Genomic DNA, 6,853 nt, shown 5'->3' on the forward strand with positions numbered 1-6,853 from the left:
CGGCTGGTTTAACTAAAAAATCGATGAACCATATTTTATATCGGTCAGATCCGATGTTTAGACCGCATGAGGTACAAAACTGGTGCAAACCTCCAACTTCTATATAACCTCCACAAAGTAGATGAAGATCTTAGAAAGATCAAAGAACCACCAGGCTGTCATGATATTAATAATATCTATGCAAATTATATTATATTATATTATATTATATATATATATATATATATATATATATATATATATATATATATTATCAAATAGTTTACTTCTATCTAATTTATTTTAATTTTAATCATAAATTCACTGCTTCTTAAATTAATTATATTTTTATTTAATAATAAATATAAACTCACTTTTTTTTCTTTTCATAATTATATAATATCTATTAGTATTATTTTTCAATAAATACTTGTGGTATATAATAGTATAATAAATATAAACTAATTAATAAATTATTAAAATTTAAAAATAATTATTATTTTAATATAAAAACAAAATAAAATATTAATGATAGAATAAAAATAACAAAATATTTATTGTTCTTAGTCCATATTATTTTAGAATAACTTGATATTCTTAAAATATTAGTGAAAATATATATTTTAAATTTTTTACTTTTTTTTATTTACACAGTAGCGAGTCAACCAGTTCAACCAATGATCCACCAGTTAAATCAAAACCTAGTAATCCAGTAACCTGACCGGTTCAATCACCGGTTCAGTTTTGACAACTACGCTCCAACATATCAAATAGAATTTCGATGGCATTCTTAAACCTTCGATTCATGCAAGACTGCAAACGATTATCACTCCGCACAAAATCCTTACCCCTCATCTCCTGAAAGAACTTAAACCCCTGATTCAACCCTACCCTTCTCAGTTCTCACACGAACCTTTTGCAATATATCCATAACTATAGACATTCGGCTCACAGCCATACAAGCCCATTTCGCGAAAAACCTTAATGGCCTCATCAAGCTCTAAACACTTGGAATAAGCTTTAATTATCATGTTGAGGACAAAAGTATCAAGAATAACACAATTGGCCTTCATTTGCTGAGTCATGGGTCTCACAAAATGTAAGTAAACATAATAAACATTGAGTTTATTGAACCTTCTAAGAAGTGAATTGAACAAAAGAGAATAGGTTTCGAAAGTGGATTTCTATTAAACCACTCTTCCACCTTAACCCATGACAACAATAAAGACATCTCACGGCCCACAAATTCAGCCCAACAGAATACATAAATTTAGTTCTAATTTTAGTCTTTATTATCTTATCTTATGTTATCTTTATCTTGTCTTTAGTTGTTCTTATCTTATCTTTATTTGCTTTTATCTTTCATAAGACAGTGCTCTATATATATTTAGTTTTACCCTCATAGTTTACAATACACTTTAGTACAATTCAATCAATCAATAATCAATAAAAGTTCGCATTCTTTTCTTTTCTTATTCTTTCACAATTTTATCACGGTATCAGAGCTCCTCTTGAGCTCTGCCGACATCCATAGGTAAATCAACCAATTCAGATCTTAAAACCCCTTCAACCTCTCCTCCCACTATGAATAATCAATCTCCTTACTCTGTCCTAGATCAAGGAAAAAGGGCACACCAGCAACTTCATCCGGAGCCTCTTTTGGACCTTTCGTCAGCCCAACATTTTTCTTTCATGGCACTTCCTTTCAATGAAGAAGCTCGTCCTTCAAACCAACTTGAGTTTTTGTCAATTCCAACTACTCATTATCTTTGTTCTTTCAATACTTTTTCTACTGTTAACAATTCTTCAAATCGAGATTCATTCTTGAATACTTGGATCATTGATTCTGGTGCCACAGATCACATTGCATCAAATTTGTCTTGGTTTATTTCTTACACACAAATTTCTCCTATTATTGTTCATTTACCAAATGGTTCTCAAACTACTGTTTCTTATAAAGGCATCGTTCAATTTTCACCATCCTTGGTTCTTCATGATGTTCTTTATTTATCTTATTTCAACTTTAATATTATCTCTGTTTCAAAAATTACTTCAGCACTCACATGTGAACTCACTTTTTCATCTTCTTCTTGCACTCTACAGAGCAACAATTTGGGGACGATTGATTTGGCAAGAATGAGAGAGGGATTATATGTCCTTGAACACAATTTCAGTAAAAATTCATCCACTACACACTCCATAAATTCCATCCACTCTCCACCCATTACACCTTCCAATATATGGCATTTTCGTTTAGGACACCTTTCTGGGCAAAGACTTAATCATTTACATAAACAATTTCCTTTTATCTTTATGCATCATGACGAGGCTTGTGATATTTGTCATCTTTCTAAGCAAAAGAGACTTTCATTTTCTCAAAGTTTTAACAAAGCCAATGCAAGTTTTGATTTATTATACTTTGATATTTGGGGTCTGTTTCGACAAAATTCTATTCATAATCACAAATATTTTTTTACTATTGTTGATGATTTTAGCCGCTTTACATAAGTTACTTTATTAAAATCAAAAGGAGAAGTACAAAATCAAATAAAAAATTTTATTACTTTAATTGAAACACAATTCAACTCCAAAGTCAAAAATATTCGTTCCGATAATGGACCAGAATTTATTTTACCTAATTTTTATACTTCAAAGGGCATTATTCATCAACGTAGTTGTATTGAAACTCCTCAACAAAATGGAAGGTAGAACGCAAGCATCAACATATTTTGAATATAGCTCGTGCTCTTATGTTTCAATCTAATTTACCATCATCTTTTTGGTCTTATGCTGTTAGACATGCTGTTTATTTACTTAACAGAGTTCCATCATCCGCAATTAATTTTAAAATACCATTTGAGATTTTATTCAATCATCCACCAAATTATCATGACCTTAAAGTTTTTGGATGCTTATGTTTTGTTTCTACCCCAATGGCAAACAGATCAAAACTTGATCCAAGAGCCAAAAAGGCTGTATTTATTGGCTTTCAAAATGGTTTTAAAGGATATATTATTTATGTTTTAGAAGATAAAAGAATTGAGATTTCTAGAAATGTGATTTTTTATGAAATGATCTTGCCCTTAGTCACAAAAAATGTCCAATTTCATACACTCAGCCCAACATTGCCAAACACACCTTCTCAAAAACAAGATTCAATTAGTCTTCCAGTTGAACCCTCACCTATACCCATTGACCCAACTCCACCTAGTTCTTTATTTTCTCCAACAACCTCTCATTCTTCCTCACTATCGTTTCCTAACCAAGTTGAACCCATGACCACCGAATCACTTTCAACACTAAACACCAGTCCATCATCACCTTCTCATCCCCCGTCACCTTCTTCACCACCTGAGCAATCCCATCCTCATCATTCCAACCGGCCTCACCGACCTCCAGCATATCTCTCTGATTACTTGTGTAATTCCTCTCTCATTTCTACAAATCAATCTCCCTTGTTCAGTCGTATCTTTTTCTTCTCTTTCATCTTCGCATAAAAAGTTTTTTTATCTCTATATTCTGACGTTGAGCCAAAGTCTTTTAAGGATGCCAATCAACACTCTAATTGGCGTAGTGCTATGAAAGATGAGTTGGATGCTCTTGAGCTGAACAAAACTTGGCGTCTTGTTGATTGCCCTACAAGGTTAAGCCGGTTGGCTGTAAATATCGCATCAAACGCGATCCTGATGGTTCAGTTGATTGATATAAAGCACGCCTTATGGCTAAAGGGTTCACTCAAACTGAAGGTGTTGATATCTTGAAAACTTTCTCCCCTGTTGTCAAGCCTGCCACCATCAGATTAGTTTTGGCATTGGCCTCTATGAAGCATTAGTCCAGACATTAGTTGGATATCAATAATGCTTTCTTACATGGGATCTTTCTGAGGATGTTTATTTGACTTTGCCACCCGAATTTACATCTCCTCAACCGAATCAATGCTATAAGCTACTCAAATCACTGTATGGTTTATGACCATCTAGTCGTATGTGATATGACAAACTTTCTCATCTTTTACTATCTCATGGATATTAGCAGACCTCATCTGATTGTAGTCTATTTATTAAATTCATTGGTGATCAAATTTCTATCCTTTTAGTCTATATTGACGACATTGTTCTCACTGGTAATTCCATTTCTGAACTTGCTGCCATTAAGTGTATTTTGCACCAACACTTCCGAATTAAAGACTTGGGCCCATTAAAATATTTTTTGGGTATTGAGGTTGCTCAATCAGAGAAGGGAATTTGTTTATCTCAGAGAAAATATTGTCTTGATCTTTTGGAGGATTCTGGTTTATTAGGTGCTAAACCTGCCTCTGTTCTAATGGATAGTACCACAAGACTATATCAAGACAAAAGTCCCCTGCTATCCGACCCTTTTGTATATCGCCGTTTGGTTGGCCGTCTTTTCTATCTCACCACTACTCGACCGGACATCATGTATGCCACTCAACAATTAAGTCAATTCATGGCATCTCCTACTGAATCTCATCTTCAAGCTGCCAAGCATGTGTTACGATATCTGAAAACTAGTCCCAGCAAAGGACTTTTCTTTTCAAGGGAATCAGAAATTCAGCTTCTCGTCTTCAGTGACTCTGATTGGTCCGGATGTCCTGACACTCGGCGATCTTTAACAGGTTATTGTTTCTTCTTAGGCAGTTCTTTAGTCTCTTGGAAGACCAAGAAACAAACCACCGTTGCCCGCTCATCCACGGAAGCAGAATATCGTGCACTTGCCAACACAACTTGTGAACTTCAATGGATACTAAATGTGTTATAATTTTTATGCATCTCTCCTATCCGCCCACCAGTTTTATATTATGATAATCAGAGTGCTCTTTATATTGCTGCTAACCCGGTTTTTCATGAACAGACCAAACATTTAGAGGTTGATTGTCACTTGGTTTGACAAAAAGATCAAGCTGGAGTGATGAAACTTTTCCCAATTCCCTCTTCTGGACAACTAGCTGACATCTTCACCAAGCCTTTGTCTCCTCAACCCTTCCATTTTAATCTGAATAAGCTTAGTGTTCTTGACATCTTTCATCCTCCAGCTTGCGGGGGCGTATTAAACCACTCTTCCACCTTAACCTATGACAACAATAAAGACGTCTCACGGCCCACAAATTCAGCCCAACAAAATACATAAATTCAGTTCTAATTTTAGTCTTTAATATCTTATCTTATCTTATCTTTATCTTGTCTTTAGTTGTTCTTATCTTATCTTTATTTGCTTTTATCTTTCATAAGACAATGCTATATATATATATAATTTTACCCTCATAGTTTACAACACACTTCAGTATAATTCAATCAATCAACAATCAATAAAAGTTTGTATTCTTTTCTTTTCTTATTCTTTCACACCATTGGCCTTTATTTGCTTAGTCATGGGTCTCACAGAATGTAAGTAAACATAATAAACAATGAGTTTATTGAACCTTTTAAGAAGTGAATTGAACAAAAGAGAATAGGTTTCGAAAGTGGGTTTCGAATCTTCTAACTTGAGCATCTTTTTACAGACGTCGAACGGGAGACTGAAGAAGAACTTGCAGCCACAGAAGAATCTGATGACGGTGTTATAGATCTCGACAGAGGGGTCACAGGCGCCGGCGATGACCTCGTAGATTAGAGTTTTGGCAGTAGCGACGGCCGGCAATGAGTTGTTTGATTATGGTGAGGTGAGTGTGGGTGTAGTTGCGCTATTGGGTGGTCCAGCAAAAGATATCGGAGGAGAGGTCTAGGTCTGATTAGGCTTGAAGGGATCAATGGACGTCGTAAGGGGGTGAAGGTTTAAGATGGTTGATCCATGTCTCGAATATGTTCTGGAGTGGAATTTAGATGGTGAGGTGGAAAATGAGTGTGGTGTAGTGGTGGCGGTTGTGAGGAGAGAGATAAAAAGATACAAGTGGTTAAAGAGGCATGATTTGATGATACTCATCATTGTTTGCATTTGGACGCAAATGTGGAATAGTGTTGAAGAACTAGCAGGACAGATCTCCAATTGCGGTTTCACTTGGATACTCATCAGATAGCCAAACAAGCTTTTCTAAACAACTTGAAAAGATCATGGAGTTGGAATTTACCTATGGATCTTTTGGTAATTGCCAGTAGAAAAGCATCCAGAAGAAAGATCAGTTAGTGTTTTGGTAGAAAGAATGTGCATCACAAATCACACAAAGAAGACAGAAGGCTGACGGAAAATGGGGAAGACAATGGTTAAGACCACAAGGACATCACGGCTCGTAGCGGCACTGGAGAGAGCATCTCAAATGGAGAGTGCAACGGTTTCTGCAGCGCCGCTGGTGAGGATGGAGCAGGAAGGGTCCAATGTGATACTTGCAGCGAAGAGGAGCACGACAACCAGAAGAACCCTCGGGCACAATCAGAGATGACAGCAGAGACAGGGACGCTCTCAAACGCAGGTTACGTCTTGACTGAACTAAAAGTAAAAAAGTTGTATGCAGCTATAAAACATAGCCCATGTTTGGTAGGGGAGGAGAACGAAGTCTCGAAACGTATCCCTACCTCCTGCATACAGATATGTGCTACAACTTTGACCATCCTTGAAGTCCTAAAACGCAACCTGCGTTTGGCAGGCCGCAAAGACAAATCGCAGATTGCGATTGGCAGCCTCCCTACTTGCATGCATGACACGTGTATAGGAGAGTAGTGGAACGGTGTATAAAAGCAAAACACAGGTTATGAGTGTTTTACCGTTTCACTTTTGGTTCCCATTTCATTTCACTTGTTGAGAGAGTTTTAAGAGTGAAAGGGTTGGAGTTGAGGGTGAAAGGGGATAAGTGTGTGAGGATGAAAAACACAATGAAGGTTTAGGACTTTATTTAATAAAAAAAAATGATTTGTAATTTTAC

At 36.0% G+C, this 6,853-nt stretch overlaps 1 pseudogene; it reads right to left on the reverse strand.

The window, feature by feature from the left end:
• Window positions 1–717: 717 nt before the first annotated feature.
• Window positions 718–5,740, reverse strand: LOC130956879 (pentatricopeptide repeat-containing protein At3g25210, mitochondrial-like; annotated as a pseudogene).
• Between the last annotated feature and the right edge of the window lie 1,113 nt (window positions 5,741–6,853).

The sequence above is a fragment of the Arachis stenosperma genome, chromosome 10 (genome assembly GCF_014773155.1).
Source record: "Arachis stenosperma cultivar V10309 chromosome 10, arast.V10309.gnm1.PFL2, whole genome shotgun sequence".
Lineage (NCBI taxonomy): Eukaryota > Viridiplantae > Streptophyta > Magnoliopsida > Fabales > Fabaceae > Arachis > Arachis stenosperma.